At 44.5% G+C, this 25,903-nt stretch overlaps 1 protein-coding gene across 1 annotated transcript in view; it reads right to left on the bottom strand.

Moving 5' to 3' along the window:
• GABBR2 (gamma-aminobutyric acid type B receptor subunit 2) overlaps positions 1-25,903 on the bottom strand; it is a 426,191-nt gene that overhangs the window by 224,133 nt on the left and 176,155 nt on the right. The window lies entirely within an intron of this gene.

Genomic DNA, 25,903 nt, shown 5'->3' with positions numbered 1-25,903 from the left:
CCCACCTCTCCTCCTTCCCTTCCCTCCACTCCTCCTCTCCCACCCCCATCCCTTACTCCAAGCCCTCAGGGAGGAAGGGGGCCACAGGTGACACACCAGGATTGACTCTGGAGTGAATTTCATCCTCAACAATCTTACAAGGCAGATACCATTCTTCTTTCCATTTCACAAATGAGGGACTCAAAAGATTAAGTCACTTGCCCAAAGCCTTACAAGTAGTAAGTCAGAGGGCCAAGACTGAAACTCATGTCTCTCTGACTTCCAAACATCCAGGAAGGGAGAGTAGAGGAAGAAGAGAGTAAGGGCTTGGGTGGTGGCACTGGCATGGCCCCTGGGTGGTTCCTGCAGGGAGAGGACCCAATGAGTGACTTTCTTGCTTGAGCATCCCTCTCTAGACTGGGAGGCCCTGGGGAGTTGAGACTGTGTTGGGGCCTCTCTGTGTGTCCATGCTGGATATAAAGCCTGGCAAAAAGCAAGCGATCAGGACACACGGGAAAGAGAAGCAGGGTAGAACTGGACATATCCAGGAAGCGGGGCATCACAATCAGAGAATGGTAACAAAAGGAGGAGACAGGAACACTGAGGATGCACTCCACCTTCACTCCTGGCCCCAACGTCTGCAAAGGGAGCCCTCTGTCCAGCAGACAGAGTGAATGCTGTTACTCTCAGGCCCACTCCTCGTGTCTGCGAGAGGCTGAGCTCAGACCATCAGAACCGGGCTGCCACACACCAACTCACCAGCCCTCATTGGATAGCTGGGGAAACTGGGTAGAGACTTGTCCCAAATCACACAACAGTCTAGGTACGGAGCTGGGACTCAAACCCAGTTTCTTGCCTCTAGACCAATATTGCCCAAAGCCATTTATTTAATGGCAGCAACAGAACAGTAAGCCCCCAAGACAGCCACCAGCTGCAGCCCTTTCAGGACCCTTTCCAAAAAAAGGACCCTTTCCAAAATCCAAGACAGGTGCTGCTCCCAGGCAGTACCTAGCCCCGTTCCTGACCCCCAGGGTGGCACCATCTTTGGTGATCCTGGCTCCTAGCTCCAGGGTGCCAGGACCCAGCACAGGGCTTGGCACAGAGCAGTTGCCTGGTAGCACTAAACAGACCTGGAAATCTCCCGACATCAACCACCCTTGGGCTCAGAGTTTAGGGCAGCAGCTTCCAAGCCTGCTTGTGCATATGCCTCTACCCAGGAGCTTTGTAGAAATACAGATTCCTGGGCCCCAACAGAGAGATTCAGACACTGGTACAGGAGGGAGGCCAGCAATCTGTGTTTGTACAAAGTGCTGTGAGATCTTGGTTGCACAGCCAGATTTGAGACACCCTGTTAGTGCGCTCTAGTCTGAGTGGCCCTTTAGCTTAAACTCCTTTGTTCCTAAGGGTCCTCTGATGGAGATACTATGGTGCACTGCCAGAATCTTCCAATGGACAGAGGAACTCATTCCCCATCTGCCAGGATTTGTCCTTGAATAAAGGAGGCAGCCTCATCCAAGGTCACACACCTTCCCCAGGGCTGCCTGCATCCAGTGACTGGCCCAGCCTTCTGGTCTCCATTTGGGACTTATCTGAAGGGCCATCCTAGCTCCACAGCTCCCCATGGGCAAACTTGGCTGAGGTCTCTGTTGCAACTTAATTGTGTGTCAGCTTCTTCCTCCACCCAGTCCCACCTTTCCCATCCCTTCCTGTGGGTACTGGCTAACAAATGTCCTGTGTGCTAAGACCCCAAGAGAGCCCCTCTCCTGGCAAAACTGACATTGAACAAGCTCACCCCCACCCACACGTGTCAGCTTGGACTAAACCACTACATTGCCACCAAGTTCTCAGATGACAATATCGCCTGCTGAGAGCCTGAAAAGCAGCTGCTTGCTGTAGAACCTTCATAGTGACTCAAAGACTTTAAGCTTTTCAAAATAATTTCTAAACTTCATTGAAAGTGAGGAAAGGAGTGAAGTGATAAAACTACCCCTATGCCCAGTACAGTAATCCAACTAGTATAATAACTCATAATGTTGGTTATTCTCATTTGCTTTTATCCACATGCTCCAGCCTGCTCTGCCCTGCTTTGCTTATGGAATTACAACTTTCAGATAGGGCAGCACATGAGTGGCCTGGTCCTCTGACTTCTAGCTAGGCTTGGCCAATGGGAGCCCAGCAGGAGTCAGGAGACCAATGAGAACCCATTGGGTGTCAGAGGGCCAATGGAAGCCCAGCAGGAGTCAGCAGACCAATGAGAGTCCAGAGGGAGTCAGAGGACCAATGAGAGTCCAGCAGCAATCAGAGGATCAGTGAGAGCCCAGCAGGAGTCAGAGGGCCAATGGGAGCCCAGTGGGAGTCAGGGAGCCTATGGGAGCTCTGTGAAAGAGAGTCAATGGGCGGCCCCAGGAGGAGTCAGAGAGAAGGCGAGAAAGAGTTCAGGGTATTTCTTCCCCTGGCTCTTCCCTGGCTTGGTTTGAGCCCGTGTGAAGCGGCTGCTCCTTCCACCTCCAGTAGCACTGCCCCTCCCCTTGTCCTCCACAGCACTTGATGCTCCTGACGCCAATCATTGCTAACCCCTGGACCTGCAGTAGCCCCGGTTGGTTGCATTGACTCTGCCTAAAGTACTTCCCCTTAAATCGGACGTCAGCTCTGAAGATGCCATCTGTCTCTTGCCAGGACATTAATTAATACTGTAGATATAAGTTTTGCAGGAAGAAATCATCAAAGTATAATTTTTATAACCATATTTTTTCACCTAAGATTATAAGATATACTTTGTAACTCATTTCACCACTGACCATGCATGCACGAATCCCTTTAGGTTCCGGACCTCAGCCCTCTTGTGTCTAAGTCCTGCTTACCCTTTAAGCCCCATGGTAAACAGCTCTTCCTCCATGAAGTCCTGGATTCTCCAATGAGCTGCACTCATCCCTTCTGAACACCGGCATCCCCTGCTCCTTCCTCCCAGACCCTGCTTTCTCGGCCCTGCTCTGGAGTAACTGGGAAGGTCTTCAGTGATCAACAGCCCAAATAATCCACTGCAGCAGCACAGAGCATGAGGTCCCCTCAGCCCCACAGCCAGTCCTGCAGGTGGCTGGGGGAGGATGCTGGGCTGCTCATGTCTGGAGAGGATCTAAACTCTGGACAGCTCCTTCAAGGTCAGGAAAGACAGTCTGCCCTTCCCCTCCCATGGAGCCCATGGAGCCAGCCCCATCCTGTAGAGGTGCTGAGTGTGTACCCTGGGAGGGAGCTGGTGGGCTAGGTGAGCCGACTGTGTCTTGGGGTGGACACTGCACCAAAGTGCTGAGCAGGCTGAGAGCCTGGGAGCAGGGTCTGAAACTGTGCTAAGCTAAGCAGATTTTATAATGTATCTTCTTACGAGCAGTACTCAGAGACTCCAGGGAACAGGTATTTACTCTGCAGAGTCTGAATGGAATTTTCCAAAGGGGACCAAAATCTGGAGGCACCAAGATTACTGTTATTGCCATGGCTTGTTAATTTGTCCACCTGCCCCTGGGCTATGAGCAACTGCAGGGCCTGAAGGCCCTGTCTGAGCCCCTGTCAGGTTTTGGCATAATGGCCTGGCTCAGTCAGCACTGGGTGAACAAGGGAATGAATGAGACCACAGGATACCCTATGCATCTGCCTGAGGTGGGTGTCATTTAACACCTGGTGCCCAGTGTTTCAAGGGGGAGGGCTGAGGAGCATCTGTGCTCCAGTTATCAGAGAAGAATAAGGGTTCTTAGGCAGAACTGCCAGAATGCTCCAGAAGGGAAGAGAAAATTAGATAAGGCTGCACATCCATGATAGATGGGAAACGTGAGAGCAACAGTGGGGACTCATTTACTGAGTGCCTGCCATATGTGGAGCCCTCAAACATATATCACTCCTTGTGGGCATGGGTGTAAACCCAAAAGGTACAATTATGACCAGTTTATGGGTAAGTTAAATGAGATTCAGAGCTGTTGAGTCAACTGCCCAAGGTCACACAGCTAGGATGTAGGGAACCTGGGATTTAACTTCAAAGTCTCTGTCTTTCTACATAGCCTATGCTGGATACTAGTAGCTGGCAACTTTTTTCTGTTTGTTTTGTTGTTGTTGTTTGTTTTGGTAAAGGGTCAGATAGTAAATATTTTAGGCTTTGCAGGACTTACAGGTTATTTCCCAACAACATTGCAAATGCAGCCATACACAATGTGCAAATGAATACGTGTGGCTATGTTCCCATAAAACTTTATTTATGAAAACAAGTGGCCGGATTTGATCCATAGGCCACAGTTTGCAAACCCCTGTTCTAGACTCAGGATAAAGAACCTATGATTCTATTTTCCCCTCTAGAAAGGCTGTGGGAGAGAGGCAAAAGCATGAACTCAAGTCAGGTGACTCCAGACTAGCATACTGGCTATGTCCCCACTGCTGGGCCACCTTGGGTGAGTAAGAAAACTCTCTGAGCTTTTTTTCTTGTCTGTTAAAAGGGCATAACCACAACTTATCTTTGAGTTGTTGGAAACGTAAGCTAACACATGCTAAGTGTCTACCATGGCTGAAGTTCAATAAATGGCAGTGTTCGCTATCAGAAATGACAAAGTCAAGAAGGGGAGGTGGGGAAAACATGCCGTGGGGTTGGGGGAAGGAGGGGAAGTGATGGTGGTGCCACTGATACTAAACCCTGAAAGGTATATCTTCTCACAAAGGCTGGCTATGGGCTTTCTGTAGGAGAATGCTACTCTATACCTCACGAAACCCCAAGGGGGATTCATAGGTGCCTGTGATGGGAGGAATCTTTTCACCACCCCCAGAAGGAGCAGATGTGTGGAGCTTGGTGACTCCCCACGGAGGGTAGGGAGGCAGCTGTTCACAGACTTGATATGGCAAATTGTGTGATGTGCTGTCTTCCTGGGGCAGGCAGCCAAGCAGTGATGGAGGAGCCTCTGCAACCCCCTCCCCACAACGCCTGCTGCCCACGTCTGCTGACTCACCCAGGAGGGTCTGGGCATGCCAGAAGAAATTCAAAATGGCTCTCTAGTGAAGCACAAGGCTTTCGAAGGGGATGGAGACTTGGAGGCAGGGGAATGTTTTTTTCTGTTTCCACTTAAAGGGCATAACTTTGGCAGGGAAGGAAGGATGTGGGGAAACTCCATCAATATTGCTGAAGGCCAGGATGTGGCTCAGGACGCCAGATGATGAGTCCCTGGCAAGGGACAGAACTCATTGCCCCAAGACTGGCAACACCACATTTGGCAGGAGAATTCTCCATCTGATTGAGAGGATGCTAAACTGGAACTTGAGAAGGAGAGGAAAAGTGCCCAGGAAAAACTATAAAACCAGATATGAAGAGAGCCAATATATATGAGGAATTTTAAAAGGGGGCCGCGGAACAGGAAATGCTCAGGGATTCTCATATGTCTGTATACCAAAGTACAAAGTATGAGAAACAATGTTAACTATGAAACTTTTGAGAAAGATGGTAAAGCTAAGCACAGATGTCCAACTCCCACCTAAGCTACCTCCTTCTGAAAGTGACAGAAAGGACCAAGGGAATATAAAAATAGGGGGGAATCTGCTTCAGCCTTGGGAAATAGGAAAGAGTGCCATCAATATGCCACCAACTTTGAGGAATTTCTGCTAGGTACAGTGCCAACAGAACCAGATTGAAGGCTGACTCACGGCTGTCCTTCCTGAGAAAGTAGTGTGGTGCTGCAGGGAGGGTGGGTGTGCTGACAAGACTGACCTCACAGCCTCTGATGGGTGAATGAGTGCTGGAGGAGAGGCTGGGCCACAGGAAGGTGCAGAGCCTACCTCTCACTAAGGAGTCCACCTGTCACCCTGCAGCCCAGCAGCCTTCAGGAGTGGTTGGGTTATTAGATCTAAAAACAAGCAAAGTCTATTGAAGTCCAGTTTCCCTAGGACAGGCCTAGGCATCTTGCAGACACAGCAGGCAAGTAAACAAAGGCAGAGGCCAGGGGGAACTCTGCACATCTGGAGCAGCTGTTTGCAAACTCACGAAGAAACCATTTAAACAAGAAATGCCTACACCACCAAATGGTTTCCTAATCCCTTCACTGCTTGCCCCTGGGCTGGTCATATAAAATGTCATAATCCAGTCTTCCAAATAAATATCCAAGGTGAAGAATTTAACAGCATCTAGATAAAACAACGAGGAGACTCAAGAAGAATTCACCCATGCTGTAAGCGAATACCAGGTCATGGAAGGCATAAAATGCATATGGAACCTATGAAAACTTTCTGAACCATAAAGGAAACAAACAAGGATCACAAGCAAAGAAAGAATATCATCTCTAAAAAGACTTGCTGTAGGAAATGAAAGTAAATTGTAATACCCATTTTGTATTTCATGTAGGTTAAAGAAAATCTGGACTCTAAATCTAAAAAATAAAATAAACAATAAAAGAAACTGAAATAAAAGAAACCAGGCATAGTTAAGATAATAATGACTGGAAATGAATAATGTTATGAGAATTTTAAGAAGCATTAGAAGCAACAAGGAGCAGGATTTAATTGTAAAAAAACTGATGAATATTGTGGAGGACAATCTTGAGATGCTGTCTCACAATGTGAAGGAAAAGGACTAAGATTAAAATGACCAGAGAGAAAACAAAAATATGGAGAATAAACTCCAAAGGCTCACTCATGAATTATTGATATTTCTAAAAAAGATACCAGAACAAAAGAGTAATAGTTAAAGATATAATAAAAGAAAACTTCTGCAATCAGAAGAAAGACTAGATTCCTCGAATAAAAATGTAATCATAATTTAGACGAAACAAAATCAGCTATGTGTCGTTTTACTTTATGAGTTTCAAAATAAAGAAAGAATCCTACAAGCAACCGGTACAGGGGATTAAAAAAACTTTATCTCCAAAGGAAACAAATCAGATTGCATCAGACTTTATTACAACATTGATGTAATGTCTAGAGAGCTTATGATCATAGAAATTTATACTTAGATAACTTGTCATTCATAGGCAAAGCTACAGATAGAAACTGTGATTTATGCAAGGGCATAGATATAAAACTCATATGACCTTCCTGAAAAACAAAAGATGTACTCATGCCACACAGAGAGAAATCAAAAGACATAACTCATGAAACTGACTCATGTCAGAAGAAATTAGTCATGTAAATATGGATTTGAATCTTAAAATCATAGTTATTATAGTACAGTTTCATAAAGTGAACATCTCAAATAACAACTGAAAAAAGCATATACACAATGTAAAGAGTAAAATCAAATTAAAACTCAGATTATAACAATACAGAATTACAGGCAGTGAGGGATGGAGAGTAAACAAGTGTACTAATTTCTGTAACTTACAATAGATATTGTTGCATTTCTAGGTTGGCACTTAGGGAAGTAAAAGCCGGTATTTTATCAGACTCCAAGTTCTTCAGCTTTGGGACTTGGACTAGCTTCCTTGATCCTCAGCTTGCAGACAGCCTGTTGTGGGACCTTACCTTGTGATTGTGTGAATTAATACTCCTTAATAAACTCCTCTTTATATATTAAAAAAAAAAAAGTACAATTGTAGCATAGTTTTATTATAATGAGGATGAGATATTATTTAGCTAAAACTATAGGATTTGATCAAAGCTGTAATCAAAGACATTTATATGCTTCAATACATTTAATAGCAACCAAAACAAGAGTAAAAATAAGTATGCACATTAAGAAGTTAGAAGAAGAATGGTGAAAGAAACCTACATATAAAGGGAAGGTATTATTCAGGAGAAAAGCAGAAGCAAATAAATTAAGAAGTAGATAAATCAAAGCACAGCCACTAAGAATCCAAGAGCTAGTCCGCTGGTTGAAAAACAAGATAATGGGATGCCTTACTGAAGAGTTAACTTGTGTTTTTTGCTATCTTCTTTAGCAAGAGAAATGTCTGAAAAGATGAGTAATCTTTAAAGGAGAAGCAAGTAGACCTCCCCTCCCCCAAGCAATCAAGTAGCTGTTTTAAGAAGGAGGATAAACATGTAGTTCTATTATGTAGCAAAATGGAATAACAGGACCATTTGGGAGTAGAGCTCTAAGAGGAACCCTCTCTGACCTGTGGGGATATGGATATCTGAGAAGAAAAAGCCAACAGAAGTTCTAGATCCATAGGAGGAGCTTGAGGATGCTAGGAAGTGTGTCCAGGAACCTAGATTAGCAGCAGTAACCAATCGGACCAGTGTCCACAGCACACCCAAGTGGCAGCAGAAAGCAAGGGCTGCAGAATGCAGGCTCTCCCAGCTTTCTATTAGAAAACCCAGTAGAGTTGTTGGTCATTTTAGAAGAGGGTGATACTTCAAGACAGAGACACTGACCCTAGTGTATCTCACAGATGGACTGCTTGATCCAGTTTTAATTTCATTTGAAAAAATAATAAAAAATGTGACCATTTCTTTCCCACAGAATTTAAGATGTTAATAACAATTACGTCAATAAAAGAAGCAAACTAGCTAATCAAGGGGAAAAGTGGGAAAACAAGAAAGAGCATATAACAAAAGCAGAGACTTTAAAATTGTCCTGAAATATATGCTAATAAGTTTGAAGATCCCAAAGAAATGGACTATTTTCTGGAAAATATGTTACTAAATCTATTTAAGGAGTATAAAGCCAAAATCAATAAGCATGGAAGAAGCTACAAAGATAACTTGTAAAAGGGCAGACTGAAAATGTAAAATCCTGGATGGTTTCATAGACTCACCTTTTATTTTCAAAGAGCAGTTAATTTGTATCTATAAACTATATAGGACACCTAAAAACATGGAAAGCTTTCCAACTCTTTTCGTAAAACTAGAATATTCCTGACAACTAAACCTGACAAAGACAGCACAATCACAGCAAAATATAAATTGTCATATGTACTTATAGAAAAAATAGATGAATGGGTTAAAAGAATAACAAACAGCATAACAAACAGTGGAATGCCAATATGGTTTAATGTAAATATGAATTCCAGACCCATTTATCCAACAGCCTATTCAACCTCTCCATCTGGATATTCAACAGGCATATCTAAACTGCTGACCCCCTTCACTGAAACTTGCTCCTCTGCACTCTCCCTCAAGTTGAGAAGTGATAACTCATTCTGTCCAGTTGCTCAGATAAAAAACTTTGGCGCCATCTTTGATGCCTCACTGTTTATCACTCACACACTCATTCATTCCATCAGGAAATCTTGTCAGCTCTACTGTCAAAAAATATGTAGAATCTGATTGATTTTTCACTATCTAGTTCAAGTCACCACCACCCTCTACTGGGTGGTGCCAAAAGTACCACTTTTAAAAAACTAAGTCAGATAAAATCCCTCTTATTAAACAAAAAAATTCTCCAGTAGTCCAAAAATAAATCCATACTACAATGGTCAGTCGATTTCAACAAGGGTCCCAAGACTATTTAATGAAGAAATAATAATCTTTTCAACAAATGGTCCTGGAACAATTGAATAGCTTCATATGAAAGAATGAAGTTGGAACCTTACCTCACACCAAATATATGTTAACTCAAAAGAGACCAAAGATCAGGGATTGTATCTGACTATAAAATTCTTAGAAGAAAGCATGGGTTTAAGTATTCTTGACTTTGAATTAGACAATGGTCTCTTAAATATGACATCAAAAGTAAAAGCAGCAAAGGAAAAAAAGATAGATTTGACCTCACTAAAATTAAAAACATTTGTGCAAAAATCACCATTAAGAAAGTAAAAAGAACCCTTAGAATGGGAGAAAATATTTGCAAGTCACCTATCTGATATGATCTAATCCAGAATATATAAAGAATGCTTACAACTCAATAACAAAAAGACAAACAACCCAATTAAAAATTGGACAAAGGATTTGAATAGGCGTATCTCCAAAGAGGATATACAAATAGCAAATAAGCACATGAACACATGTTCAGCATCATCATTCATTAGAGAAATGCACATCAAAACCACAATGAGACACCATGTCACACCCACTAAGATGGTTATAATCTCTTTTAAAATGGAAAATAACAAGTGCTTGCAAGGATGTGGAGAAACTGGAACCCTCATACCTTGCTGGCGGGAATGTAAATGGTATATCCATTGATGCAAACCAGAAAATGGTTTGGCAGTTTCTCAAAATGTTAAACGTAAAGTTACCAAATGACCCAGCAATTCCACTTCTAGGTGTAAACCCAAGAGAAATGAAAACATACATCCCCACAAAAATTTGCACACAATGTTCATGGCACTGTTATTCATAATAGTCAAAAGTAGAAACAACTGAAATATCCATCAACTGGTGAATGATAAACAAAATGTGTTACATCCACAAATTAGAATATTATTTGTCCATAAAAAAGAAAGGAAGTACTGATACATGCTACAACATGGATTAACCTTGAAAACCTTATGCTAAGTGAAATAAACACAAAATGCCACATATTTTGTAATTCCATTTATATGAACTGTCATTATAGGCAAATCTATAGAGACAGAAAGTATATTAACAGCTGGGGGCCAGAGAAAATGAGTGGCTGCTAATGGATGTGGAATTTCTTTTTGGAGTGATGAAATATTCTCAAATTAGATAGTGGTAATGGTTGCACATTATTGTGTATATACTGAAAACCATTTAATTGTACACTTTAAAATGGTGGACTTTATGGTATGTGAATTTTTTCTCAATAAAAACAAAATCCAAAACATTCTCCAATAGTTTCCCAACTGACTCGAAGTATAAGCCAAAATCTTCACAAATGTCCTAAAAGAACCACAAATCTCTTGCCCCACCTCCACTCCACACCAGCCACTCTACTTCTCCCACACCCACCCTGTTGCAGTCATCATAGCCTCCCTGACACTGCTCCAGCACTTCCAGAGTCCCTCCACCTCAGGACCTTTGTGCATTTGTTCTGTCTGCCTGGAACCCTCTTATCTCAGGTCTCCTTATAACCTGCCCCTCACTGCTGCTTTCAGGTATCTGCCCAAACATCACCTCTTTGAGTCTCTCCTTGACTTCACCGCTCTCTGCATAGGATTTCCTACTTCCTTGACTCTACTCTGTCTCCCTAGCACTTATTATCATCTGACATATTTTAAATTTATTTGCTCATTATTGTTTTAAATCATTTGTTTCCCCCACTAGAATGTAAGCTCCTTGAGAGCAGGGAATTTGTTTTACTCACTGATGTGTCTACAGCACCTAGAATGGTGACCAACACAGGCTAGGCACTCAATACATATGTCTTAAATGAATGAATGTATTACCAAATGAATACAAGGAAACTGATGACTATAATTTGTCACACTAATAGATCAAAGGAAAAATCCATATCTATCCATCTAAATTCTAAAAAGGCATCTGACATTTTAGCATGCATAGCTAAATAGGTACAAACACTGAGTAAATAAAAATAGAACATCCCTTGAGAGGATGAGGAGTATCTGCTCTTCTAACACACATCAAACCTTACTAGGAGCATTCTCATTAAAGTCAAGGACAAGGCAAGAATACCCACTGTTATCACTATTTTAAAATATAACTCTAGAACATCTGGTGAATGAAGCAATATTAACAACAATAATATATATTATTCATATGTTAATAATATACAATAATATATATATGTATTATATAATATATATTATAGATAATAGTGGGTATTCACTCCTTTGGACACTGTTCTAAGCCCTAAATGCTTTACATTTGTTAGCTGTTTTAATACTCATGACACCTAACATTATATTAGCATTTCCCCTTTATCAGGGACACAGAAAAATTAAACAACTTGCCCAAAGTCACCCAGCTGGCAAGTAGCTGAGCTGGAATTAGAACCCAGACGGTCATTCTGCTATGACTGTCATTTACCACTGTGTAGTACAGCCTCAATGAAAAATGATGAAAATAAAGATGCCATAATGCTGGAAAATAGAGAGCAAGTTTATTCTTGCTCCAGATGTTACTGTGTCTGCCTAGAAAATCCAAGAGAATTAAGAGAGAAAAACTAGCAGAAATAATAGGAATTCAATATAGCCAGTCATAAGATGTGGATACATACATCAATCGCTTTCTCATATTCCATCAATAACCACTTAAAAACATCAAGCAAAGTAGATCCCATTCCCCAAAGGAATAATAAATGTAAAATGCCTGATAATAAACCTAACTGTTCGTGGAAAGGACCTGTGTGAAGAAAATGACAAAACTTTGCTGAGGATCCAACAAGAAACTTTGAATGGAGAGATGTTCCATATGCATGAGTGGGAAGACATGGTATTATAAAGATGTCAACTCTTCTACAAATTAATTAAAGTAACTGAAATTCAAACAAAAATGCCAAGAATTAAACTGGTGAAAATGAAGGCAATTGTTAACAAAGAAAGGAGAGCTGCACATTAGATTATAAAGGAACCCTGAGGTACCCATTCCAGCATAGACAGATCAATGGAACAAAATGTAAAAACTCAGCAACAGTCAAAAGTTTCACTGTCCAAGACAGTGGCCATCAGCCACGTGTGATTATCAAGCACTTGAAATCCTAGTGACACATGTTGAAATGATAGCATGTTGGATATGTTGCATTAAATAAAATATATTATTAAGATTAATGTTACCTGTTTCTTTTTACTTTACAAAATGTGGCTACTAGAAAATTTAAAATTATATATGTTGGTTTGCATTATATTTCTGTCATACATAACTGGCCTAAATCACATGCTAAAGTGTAATATATTATTTTCTAAAGATAACATTTAGCATAGGCATTTTAAGTAAATCAGAAAAAGATATATTAAGTGCTGAAAGAAACATTGAGTGACTATAATGGCGGGAGAGGAAAGGTTGATATTTCAGACTATATACTGAAATTCCAGATAAATTGAAGAATGAAGTAAAAAATATACTAGAAGAAAACATAGGTGTGTATTTACAAAAATTTTGGAGCTGGGAAGAGCTTGCCAAGCATAATGGAAAGGTGAAAAAAAAATGGTCTTGATAAATTTGACTGTATAACACACTAAATTTTTCATTAGATCAACTAACATCAAAAACAAAATTGTCACATGAAACATGGAGAAATATCTTAACAAAAGTGACAAAAGGCTGATATGATACCCTTCCTTTATAAAGAGCTCTTATAAATCAGTAAAAAAAGAACAGTCTAATAGGAAAAAGTGCCAATGACATGAACAGCCAATTTACAAAAGGAGAAACAGAAATGAGAAATATTCTTAGTAAAAAAGAAATTCAATCTCAATAGTAATGAAAGAAATGCAAATTAAAATAGCAATTGCCAAAAATCAGAAAAGAATAATACACAATATTGGCAGGGAATGCTCCTGTATACTGCTATGAAACTCTAAATTGGTATGATCTTTCTGGAGGACAATTTGGCAATATGTACAAAAGGTTCAAAAATGTGCATATGCTATTTCTAGGAATTTATCTTCAGAAAATAATCAGAGATGTTCCCACAAATGTACAAGTATGAGTTTACTGCATTATTTATAATCAGTAAAAATTGGCATCTACCTCCATGTTCAATAATGGGGGCCTTCTTGAGTAATTGATGGCATACGCACAAGGCAGAATACTTTAAACAGGAATTAGATAAAGACGGTGAGAGCAAACACACATCCACCTCCTGTCCCATCTCCAAATCCTTGAAATGGTTGGCCAAAAAAAAAAAAAAAAAAAAAGTTAAGAAAAAAAATCCCAATAGTTTTGGAAAAAACAAGAAGACCATTCATGGACAGGATATTTGCAGAATTATTGGAATATAGGAAGAAAGGGTACAGATTGGAGGATAAATATGACTGGAGGCAAATACAATTCAAAACACATCAGGGCTATGGCACAGATTGGGGTCAAGTCAAGAAGCGCTGTAGCCATGAGGAGTCACGTAGAACATTTGCTGACCTGAGAAAACATTCCCCCGGCATTGTTAAGAAGCCATTTCAATAGCAAGAGGATGTATTTATTTACACACATTCATTTATGTGCATTGAAAAAATGGTAAAGACATCAGCCAAGATGTTAATGATGACCTTTCAGTGGGTAGGTTATGGCCAATTTTAAATTTTCCTTTGTGCTTTTTTGTGTTTTCAAAGTTTTCTGCATTGAGTACATATCCATATTACAATTAAAAAAACAATAATTAGTACTTTAAAATAAAAATAGCCACAAAAAAGAACTTGACATTTTTATTCAAAGTTTTCTGCACTGAGTACATATCCATATCACAATTAAAAAACAATAATTAGTACTTTAAAATAAAAATAGCCACAAAAAAGAACTTGACATTTTTATGGTAAGAAAGTAACTGCAATCTTCTTGTTTTTCCCTTGAATTACTGTAGTAACCTCCTGGCTGCTTTCACAGCCTCTGGTCTGCTCCTCCCAGTTGGCCCTCAGTGCTGCTCCTATCTCACTTCTCATTTTAAAACCATCCATGGTTCCTGACTGCTGACAGGTAAAGTCCCAACTTAGAGGCAGGCAGCGGTCTTCACCATCCTTCTTGCCTCCCAGCTCATCCTTCCACTTCTCATTCTGTTCATGGAGCTACGGAGCCCCAACAGACTCTTTGCTGTTTCCTGAAGGTTCCACACACCTTCCCAACTCCGCTGCTTTGCTCATGCGGCTCTGGCACTACCCAAGCCTGGCAGATGGGCCCTGGGGGAGAAACCGCAGCCAGAATGTACCAGAATAGCTCTAGGGAACCTACACACTACAAGATGCACTATCCTGTCAGCTAAGAGGACCGGCAGAAACAACGCGTCCCGGGAAGGGTGGTAGGAGCAGCGTGAAGGGACAGTGCTCTGCTCCGAGATTCCCAACTTGGGAAATAATAAAAATTCAATGCAGGATCCCATGGCAAAAATTCCAAAGGACTGTGAAGAGGTCCCCTTGAGACATGGTTGATCGGCCTATATATTCACCTCCCTGCTTCTGTGGTAGGTGGGGTGCAGGGACTTGAGGGATATTGGCCCCAGACTCCTGGCTTCCTCTTCTCCACAAGGGCAGGCACAAACCGGGGTTCATGTCTATACCTCCACTTCATGGCTGTGAGACCCTGGCAAGTACTTAATCCTCCCTGAGGGAGTCCGCTCTATAAAAGGGAGACAGCGCCAGGTGCTGTGGCTCACGCCTGTAATACCAGCATGGTGGGAGGATCATTTGAGCCCAGAAGTTCGAGACCAGCCTGGGCAACAAAATGAGACTCTGTCTCAACAAAAAATAAAATAAAATAAAAATAGCCCGGCGTGGTGGCGTGTGCCTGTAGTCTCAGCTGTTCGGGAACCTGAGACAGAAGATCGCTTGAGCCCAGGATTTTGAGGCTGCAGTGAGCTATGACTGCACCACTGTACTCCAATCTGGATGACAGAGGGTAACCCTGTCTCAAAAAAAAAAAAAGGAAACCACACCATGCTGGAGAATTGAACATAACTACCTGGCACACACAGTAGGTTCTCAACAACCAGCAGATGAGATTTTAATCACATTTTCCTCCTCCTGAGGTCCTGATGTCGGGGAGTGCTTCACAGGGCTTGAGTCCTGCCCTGGAAGCCTGGCCTGGGGCTGGACAGGGGGCACCAGGAAGTGTCCCTGGTGAGGGTTCTGAGGTCACTGTGGATGGTCCTTTCCCCCAGAGATCTCCTGTGGACTGTTGCAAAGAAGGCACACTCAGTCAACGCTGTGTTCCAGGATCCTCACAGCTTCAGTGGAGGATATATTAATCTAATATCACATGCCCTCTTGAGCAGAGAGTGCAACACTCACCCAGCCCTTCAGGAGCCTGGCGTTGGCACCAGAGACCCATGGCCAGTCACCCTAGCCTCTCTGAGCGGGGTCCGTATGGAGTGGAGAGAAGGACTCCACTCTGAGGATCTGAGGATCTGGTGTGGAGTGTTAGAAGGAACCATCCATTAGGTCCCAAGGTCTTCCTTTTGAACCACAAATGGGACAGCCATCTTCTCTCTGCTCTGGAGTGGAGGGAGGAGGAGACTAGCAGGCCATCTGTTCCGAGGGCAGGAGCTCTGAGCCAGACAAAGGCATCCAAGCTCGGACATCTGTCTTCTCTTCAGCAGGCTTAGCCATGGCAGCCACCACTGAGCAAAACATCCTGGAAATGCAGCAGATGTACACACTGCTCCAAGATGGCAGAAGCACTAGAAACTGGAGTCCCTGACAGGCGGTGGCACTCGCCCAGGGGGGGTCTTCCCTCTCTGCCAGGGTGGGTAGGACAGAGCACCTGCTAGTGGGCTGCACTTCCCATGGGGGACATTCGCATGAAAGAACAAGTGTTGCTTGAACCCCAGGATCTGTCCCTATGGAGCCTCAGCAGAAGACTGAAGGCCTGCGGGGCTGATTCTTGACATTGGTCAAATGCCTCTCCCATTGACTATCTGCTTTGGATCAGAGCTTCAAGGAGAAGCCTATTGCCAGTCCCACTCTCCACCCTTCACCCACCTACCCTCATGAGTTAAATAAACAGGCAGCTAAGTGCTTTTTATTCATCCCAGTGGTCCCCAAACTTCAGTCACTCCTGCACCTCTTAGAGGCCATTTCACCATGTCTGTGCACCACCTATGCAAGCATTAATTAGTATTTTCAATTGAACAGTCTCACTTTTTAAACAGGGGTTCCATCCTAAGCAATAACATCCATGAAGTACAGTTTTGATGTGCTAGTCATCATTTTACTTTTTCCTAGTGTATAACACAAATACAGAGCTATTAAAATTATACAAAAATCATATCACATATTTAAACCATCTCTGGGAAATAATGGACCTACCCCAACCCTTCAAATGTCAAAGAGGCTGCCATAAACAGCCACCAAGGTCTGGACAGGACAGAGAAGAAGTTGTTCCAGCTGGCTGACCTGCAGGCCTGGCCCCTTGCAGAGCTCGAGGGAAGAGCACAGAGAAGGAGAGGATGCTTGCTTGGGCAGGCAGCCAAGTCACCTAAAAGCATTAGTAAGTTCTTCAGATAAAAGTTGGGATCAGAGGTGGGGCACTAGTACGATTAGGATTAGAATCCGATCCGTCGGGAGTCCCCTCTGTCTCCTAATGAGAAAAGGTCTGCAGATACGCTGGCAGCCCAGGTGATCCTGCAGCCAGGAAGGATGCCAAGGGCAGAGCTCAGAGGTGGCTCCACCCTCCAAGTGTGCTTGGCCTTGTTCTTAGCTAAAGTGAGCTTGGGAGCACAGTGGTCCCACCTGAAGGCTGTCGATTCCTTCAGTGTAGTGGTTCTCAAACTCTAGCTGCATCAGAATCATAAAGCTGAGCCCATCCCACAGTGTCTGATTCACTGGGGCTGGAACAGAGCCCAGGTGGTCCTGCTGATGATGCTGGTCCAGGGACCACACTTTGAGAACCACTGGTGTAGAAGTCAGTATTGCCCAATCCTGAAAAGAGAGTATTCTGAAGCATTAACAACTCAGGAAAAAATTCTCCCAGGATGACAAAGTCAGGAAAATTAACTTAGACACAAACTACCATGTGTGCATCCCCAAAGCCCAACACCAGCATCACCTATTAGCAACCACATGGCAGGTTCCTGGGGACCGTTGATGCCAGTGGCTGGTCCAGAACTTTTCACTGAGATCTCTAGAAGAATTCCCACCAACAAACAATGTCACATCCAAAAAAGACTTCAAGTTGAGAAATGATGGCATGACCTGCGTAGAATTCTGCAGAAGTCAGACTTGTTGGCTCTCCAGAACTGCCTGGCCCTTTGCGACCACACCCCCTTGCCAAGTTGCCATCTGTCCCACCAAAGGGGCCTCGGGTCAACTCCTTTAGAGTTACTGCTTACTCTTCCAGAGCAGTATCCCGGGAGACACTCCTGCAGGGGAGGACAGGGAGACCCTGGGCTTGCATCTAACCTACGGGTCACTCTTGTTAGAATCATCTGTCATTCCCTGCTGCTCTTCCGATGGCCCAGGTGACTCAGGCAGGAGGCAGTCAAGAGAGGGAACTGACTCATCACAAGCCTGGATGCTGGGGCTGGGGTTTCTCTGCACCCCTTACACCTTCATCTCACCATCCCAGGAACAGGTGGACTCAGGACAACAGGAGGGAAAGAACTGCATTTGTCCCTAAGAATCTGGCCTAATGGATCAGGAATCATGTACCGAAATCCTCACTGAACACGCCTGTGCCAGGGAGCATGCAGGGTGAGGGGACACAGGCATCTGCTGTGGCTCCCATCCATCATCTCATCTCATCTCCAGTCCAGTAACAGTGGGTGAGAGATGAGGAAGCAAATGGAGTCTTGTGCTGCATCATGCAAAGAACTGGTATGGGGAGAAAACTGAGGAGGAAGAGCACAGAGACGGCATACCTGGAGTCAGCTGGGAAGGTTGAGCCAGATGGAGGGCAGGATGTTCCTGCCAAGAGAGAAGCCAGCATGGAGGTGTGGCTGGACCAAAGGGGCAAAGGAAGAAGTGACTGCAGGTGAGACAGAGGAGGAGGCCTCAGGGAGACCATAAAGGGTCTCTAGCCATGCTAAGGAGCTTGTTCCTGCTCAGAGCAGCAGGAGAGGATGATGATTCTAACAAGAGTGGCTTCTAGATCAGATGCAAGCCCACGATCTCCCTGTCCTTCCCTACAGAAGTGTCTCCCAGACAACTACTCTGGAAGAGTAAGTAGTAACTTTAGAGGAGTTGACCTGAGGCCCTTTTGGTGGGGCAGATGGCAACTTAGCAAGGGGGGAAGGTTTCAAAGGGCCAGGCAGGGCCCTGGAGGGCCTGAAAGGGCAGGTGCTTTGAAGAGGAAACTCTGCAGCTGGTGACCTTTTGGTCTTGGGCAGATTAAGGGCCTCACCTCAGTGGGGTCTGCCACTTGAATGAGGTCATCAGTATGGAAAGGTCAGCTTCAGAAGCCTCGAGATCACTGAGGACCGGTGACTAGGTGGGGAGTCTTGGAGCTTGGAGGGAGAAAAGGGAAAGGCAGCCATGCTCATGGCAGGCACAGAAATTCAGCCATGCAGTGGGGCTCCTGAATGGGGGCTAGCCACGGGCTAAGGGACCTGATTCTGGATGATAATAAAAATAACAGTTGCCCCTTGCGTGGTGCTAAGGATGAGCCAGGAACTTTTCTTAGGACTTTAAGTATCCTAACACATTGAATCCTCCCAAAAACCCTAAGAGGTAGGTGCTATTATTATCCTTATGCTCAAGATGAAAAAAAGATGGCAAAGAAGCCTATGAAAAGATGCTCCACATCATATGACATGAGGGTAATGCAAATTAAAACAACAAGATACCACTGCATATCTATTAGAATGGCCAAACTCCAGAACACTGATGATACCAAATACTGGAGAGGATGGGGAGTGACAGAAACTCTCATTCATTGCTAGTGGGAATGCAAAATGGTACAGCCACTTTGGAAGACAGTTTGGCGTTTTCTTACAACATGAAACATACCCTTACCAGATGATCCAGCAATGGAACTCCTTGGTATTTACCCAAAGAAGCTGAAATCTGGTGTCCACACAAAATCCTGTGCATGGATGTTTAGAGCAGCTTTATTAATAATTGCAAAAACTTAGAAGTCACCAAGATATCCTTCAGTAGGTGAATGGATAAACTGTGGTACATCCTGACAATGGATACTGTTGACCTTTGGTAACCAAAGCCTCTTCATCCATGGATTCAACCAACCATGGAGCAAGCTTTTTTTTTTTTTTTCGGCGGGGGGCCAAGAGGGTTGTGGCAGGGAGGGGACAGAGTCTCACTCGGTTGCCAGGCTGGAGGACAGTGGTGCCATCTCAGCTCACTGCTACCTCCACCTCTCAGGTTCAAGTGATTCTCCTGCCTCAGCCTCCCAAGTAGCGGAGATTACAGGCACCCGCTACCATGCCCAGCTAATTTTTGTGTGTGTGTGTTTTTAGTAGAGATGAGGTTTCACCATGTTGGCCAGGCTGGTCTTGAACTTCTGACCTCAGGTGATCTGCCCACCTCAGCCTACCAGAGTGCTGGGATTACAGGCATGAGCCACCACACTCAGTCAGGATGGAGGATATTTAAAAAATAAATAAATAAATAAATAACAACAGAGCAACAACAACAAAAAAAACCCAATGCAGTGTAACAACTATTTACCTAGCATTTACACTGTATTAGGTATTTATCTAGAGATAATTTAGAGAATATGGGAGGATGTGCATGGGCTATATGCAAACACTACACCATTTTATATCAGGGACTTGAGCATCCTCAGATTTTGGTACCCACGGGGGTCCTGGAACCAATCCCCCATGGTTCCTAAGGGACAGCTGTGTTAATTCAGCACTAAAACTGAACAAGCTATCAAGCAATGAAAAGACATGGAGGAAAGTTAAATGCATATTAAAGAAGAGAAATAAGCCAATCTGAAAAGGCTACATTCTGTATGATTCCAATTAAACAACATTATGGAAAAGGCAAAACTATGGGGAATCAGTAAAAAGACAGAGGACTTTTAGGGCTGTGAAAATACTCTGATACTATAATGATGAATACATGCCATTATGCATTTGTCCAAAACCATTCAACATACCCCACCAAGAGTGAACCCTAATGTAAACTCTGGAGTCTGGGTGATGATGCCGTGTCAATGGAGATTCATCAGTTGTAACAAATGGGCCACTCTGACAGGGATGGTGACAATGAGGAAGCTGTGCCTGTGTGGCAGCAGGGAGCGTATGGGAAATCTCTGTACCTTCCTCTCAGTTTTGCTATGAATCTAAAATCCTCTAAAACTAGTCTCTTAAACAAAACAGAGGCACAAAGAGGCTAAGTCATTCCCATGGCCATGTCGCTGGGAATGGCAGGATCAGGGTCAAAGGCCAGGTCTCCATAAGCTCACATCCTAGAATCCAAAATTCTTTGAGCTAGGAGGGATCTTAGAGGTCAACTGGCCCAATTCTCTTAGCTTACAGAAGGGGAAGCTGAGACCCAGAGACAGCAAGTGATTGACTTATGGGCACTTAACAACTTAGTTGGTTAGCTGCAACAGAGAATTGAGAGCCCAAAGAATAACTTGGTGAGGATGGCTGGGTAGATCATAAGACTTGAAAAGGGAGAGAGACCCAAATGCCCCTGCCTCCCTCTGCTGTCTTCCTAGGCATCCCCTGCCCACTGCCTTCCTCTCCACCCCAAGCTCTAGCTCCCTCCTGGGCCTGCAGTGCCCATGTAATGGCACTCAGCACAATGGCCTCTCAGCTCCTTGCCCTGAATTCCAGTGACTGGCACCTCCATGCCACAAGGGGTCTTCACACATCATGAGGGCCTGGCCTCTCAGTACTTATGCTCCTCTTCTGGCTCGGTCCACAGCCTCCCAACCCTCCAGCTCCTTACTGCAGCCCCTCAATGTGCACATGGGTTACTTGCCTGCTTATCCGTCTCCAACCCAGACTTCGTGGACCACCCCAACTCTTCACACCCCCACTGTTGTCTTCCATCTGGCTGTGATCCAGCCCCAGCGCTGGATCAAGGCCTCCCTCCACCTTCTCCATCCTGCTCCTCTGTCCCCAGGCCTGCTGAGGGCCACCAAGTAGACGGAGGCCACCAGATAGAATGGGGCTACTTTGAGCTCAAGGTCTCCCACCACCAGAGGGTGTCACTTCCACCCTGAGCTCCTGACTCCCAGCCAATCATGCAGGCGGGGGTTCTCAACGCTGGCGGTACACTGAAGCCACCTGGAGAGCTTGGACAGGCTCCAATGCCAGGGCTATTCAGTGTGATTGCTCTGGGGATGACCCGGGCATCAGGATTTTCAAGGCTCCCCAGATGCTCCATCTATACAGGGGATTACCACTCAGCAGCAGAAAGAAAGAAACTACTGCCACATGCCACAGCATGATGGGCCTCAAACACTGCACTAAGTGAAAGAAGCCAGACGCAGAAGACTGCGTGTTCTTTAATCCCATTTATAGGAAATTTCCAGAAAAGGTAAAACTATTCCTGGGGCTGAGGGGTGGAACTGACTACAAATGGGCACATGGGAGTTTTTAGAGTGATGAAATGTTCTAAAACTGGACTGTGGTGATGGTTGCACAAATACATACTTCTTTTTTTTTTTTTTTTTTTGAGACAGGGTCTCACTGTCTCCCAAGTTAAAGTGTGCAGTAGTGCAATCATAGCTCACTGCAGCCTTGAACTCCTGGGCTGAAGCCTCTCAGGTAGCTGGAACTATAGGTGTGCACCCTCATACCCAGCTAATTTTCATATTCTTTTTGTAGAGACAGGGTTTTGTCATGTTGTCCAGGCTGGTCTCGAGCTCCTGGGCTCAAGCAATCCTCCCGCTGTGGCCTCCCAAACTGATGGAATTATAGGCATGAGCCACCACACCTGGCCAACATAAAAAATGTATAAAAAATAATTGAACTGTACATTAACAACAGATGAACTGTATGGTATGTAAATTATATCTCAATAAGGCTATTAAAAGTGAAGAAAAGGAAACGGAAGAAAATCCAAAAATGCACATTTTATTTTGTATTAAAAACAAAATTTCCCTGGTGATTCTAGCAAGGAGCCAGAGTTGAGAACTCAATGTAGGAAGCCTCACCACTCACCCCCAGCCAGTGTCATTGATCTCTGGTCCTCCACAGCACAGGGCCTATCACAGACCATGGCACATAGGAGGCCACACTGATTTTTTTGAGTGAATGGACATGCATTCCCAGTTTGCCCCATGAATCCCTGGAGAAGCAAAGGGCTGTTTAGTGAGCACCTACTATGCACAGATCTTTCATTTCTGTTTTCTCACGTAACCATCTCATCTTCAGTACCTGCGAGGTAGGATAAATAGTCCCATTTTACACAAGGGAAAACTGGATCTCTACGAGGCCTAGGATCTCCTAGTCATCACTTAGCAAATCTGGACTCAGAGATCAGCCCATCTGGTACCAAGTCCTTCTTCTTTCATTTCATTTATATCTTTCATCCAGAGGGAGCATGGCAGAGCAAGTTGAAACTTTCCAGCCACCAATTCTCTCTATGGAACCCTGGTCCCAGCAGCAGCTCTAGATCTGATACATCCTAGGATCAGCATGGGAAAGTGAATTGCCTGGGGTCACACAGCCATGTTTGGCCAAAGTGGGCCTAGAGATCAGTACCTCGGACCCAAGTCCTGAGCAGCCTCTGGGTTACCATGCATTTACCTTGAATCTGAGGGGTTGGGGGTTCTCACAGGAGCAGCTGGTCCCTAGGTGGGATGGCCTTCAGCCCTCTATCCCTTCCACCGTCCCAAGGCCACAATAATAAGCTCCGTGGGAGTAAAGCCCCTCCGCCACCCCCTCCGACTTCAGGATTGCTTTCACTTGACATTCCTTCCAGTGCACCAGTCCGGAACAGAAGTGCTTGACGCTGCTGATCGACCAGTTTCATAAAAGGAATCCAGTTTCCTTTGCACTCATGAAAAGCTGTTAGCCCCTGGCAAGTTTCCAGGGCCTGCACTCCAGCGATGCAGCCCAGACATTGAGAGAGGGATGCCAAAGCCCTTGGGCACAGAGAGGAGTCAGCTGGGCTGAGAGATTTAAATCAAGAGGGGTCCTTGCCAGCAATACCAGCAAGCAGCATCCTGTCCTCGGGAGAAGAGGTTTCCCACTGAGATGCCCTGAAACCCTGGCTGAGGGCCCCGACGGCTGTGCAAGGGGAAAGACATGCTACCCAACAGTCAAGACCTGAGATTACCCAGTGAGGACCATGTAGCGAGGACACACAACAGCCTGACGGTACAGCTTCCGCTCTTTACCAGCATGTGCCCTGGGGCAAGAGGCCTTCCACCCTCTGCAAACCTCAGTTTCCCCATCTGTAAAATGGGAACCATCACTCCTCCTTACAGGGTGGCTGGCTGTGAGAGTTTTTGGGAATCTATAAGGCACCCAACCAATGTCAGGGCCCACAATTTACCCTCTTTAGACCCAGTCTGGTGGGAATTTCAAACCTCTTGAGGCTGCCGGCAGGTAGTTCCCATGCAATTCCAGGAAGCTAGAGAAGAAAAGAAGGAGCAATGGGAAGTCTGAACTGAGGGGTTCAGGACCCCAAAATTTAGTCCTGACTTTTCTGTGAACAATCTTTCATGACTTCAGAGGTGCCTTGACACCTTGAACTTTGTCCCCTTCCCTCTCTGGGCCTTAGTTTCCCCTTCTACAAAATGAAGAGGGTAGGAGATATGTCTCTAAGGGTCCTTCAGGCTCTGACAGCCAAACATGCTATTAGAAAAAATCAGGTCTGGCCGGGCACGGTGGCTCATGCCTGTAACCCCAGCACTTTGGGAGGCCGAGGTGGGCAGTTCAAGAGGTCAAGAGATCTAGACCATCCTAGCCAATATGGTGAAACCCCATCTCTACTAAAAATACATAAATTAGCTGGGTGTGGTGGCACGTGCCTGTAGTCCCAGCTACTCAGGAGGCTGAAGTAGGAGAATCACTTAAACCCAGGAGGTGGAGGTTGCAGTGAGCCGAGATCACGCCAATGCACTCCAGCCTGGCAACAGAGCGAGACTTTGCCCCCCACCCCCAAAAAAAAGAAAGAAAGAAAGAAAAAAAGAAAAAGAAAAAAGCAGATCTCTCCAAATCCTGGCAAAGTCCATTGTTAATGGGGCCATGGGATGGGTCCTTCCTATCCTCCACCATCCACCTGTTTCACTCTCATTTTAGAACATTTCTCACTTCTCTATGAAGGCGGCCTTTCAGCAAAGGCCTCTTTAGCGTTTGGCAATGAGTCACTCCCGCTGGAGGTCAAGTTCCCATTGTGCCTCCTCCTAGGGGCTGAGAAACAGAGCGGTGGGAAGATGAAGAGCAGTCTTGCCTGGGAAAAGCTTGCCTTGTTTGGATACCCACAGACAGTGGGGCCAAACACTTCCACTTTTCAAGTACCTCCAAAAACAACCCTCTCTGTGTATGAACTTTACAGTTTACAAAGCTCTTTCAAATCCATTACTCATTGGATTTTGGCAGAAGCCCTGCAGGGAGGCATGCAAGAGGTTATTGTCCCCATTTTACAGGAGAGGAATCGAAGCTCAGAGAAGTGAGGTAACTTCTCCAAGGTCACACAGCCAATGTATGAAGTGGTCTCTCCTTCCCATGGAAGTAACAGGGGGCAAGAACCTCAAAAGGTAAGTGCAGAGCTGGAGTGGAAACCAGATCTGCTGATTACCAGCCCTGCTCTGCTCCCAACTTTCTTGCCACCCTGCCTGGCCTTTCCCCATTGCCAGGCTGGTAGGAGGCTTGTGTGTCTGCCCCCACCGCTCCCGCTGAGGTCTGTCTAGACCCCTGACTCACACATGGAAATTCTCCACACAGCTAAAGTTTGTTTCTCTTGGGCTGCTAAGAACACTTGGTTTGTCTTGTGTTTTTGGAGGCTCCAAATATCAAAAGCACGCATGGGAACAGAAAGGAAAGTGGGAGGCACAAAGCAAATGGGAAAAGAGACGGGTCATTTTGTACTCATCTGAGTGAGGCTAATGTTTCAAATATTGGCTAATATCCACTGTTAGTAAGGATATGTGAAAATGGGAATTTTCAAATGCTGTTGGTGGGACTGGAAATTAGAGCTGCCTTTTTGGAGGTCAGTCCCTCTCAAAATTTTACATGGCCCAGCAATTCCACTTCTAGAAGTCTACTGCCGAGACGCACACCTAGGCATGAGAGAATGGCTGTGCCATTGAAAAGTGAACAGGCAACCTACAGAATGGGAGAAAATTTTTGCAACCTACTCATCTGACAAAGGGCTAATATCCAGAATCTACAAAGAACTCAAACAAATATACGAGAAAAAAACAAACACATCAAAAAGTGGGGAAAGGATATGAACAGACATTTCTCAAAAGAAGATATTCATACAGCCAACAGACACATGAAAAAATGCTCATCATCACTCGCCATCAGAGAAATGCAAATCAAAACCACAATGAGATACCATCTCACACCAGTTAGAATGGCAATCATTAAGAA

This window comes from Rhinopithecus bieti, unplaced genomic scaffold, assembly GCF_001698545.2.
Source record: "Rhinopithecus bieti isolate Rb0 unplaced genomic scaffold, ASM169854v2 scaffold_16773, whole genome shotgun sequence".
In the NCBI taxonomy this organism is placed as follows: Eukaryota; Metazoa; Chordata; class Mammalia; order Primates; family Cercopithecidae; genus Rhinopithecus; species Rhinopithecus bieti.
The sequence above is the reverse complement of the archived record's forward strand: the minus strand, read 5'-3'. Positions and strand labels throughout refer to the sequence as shown.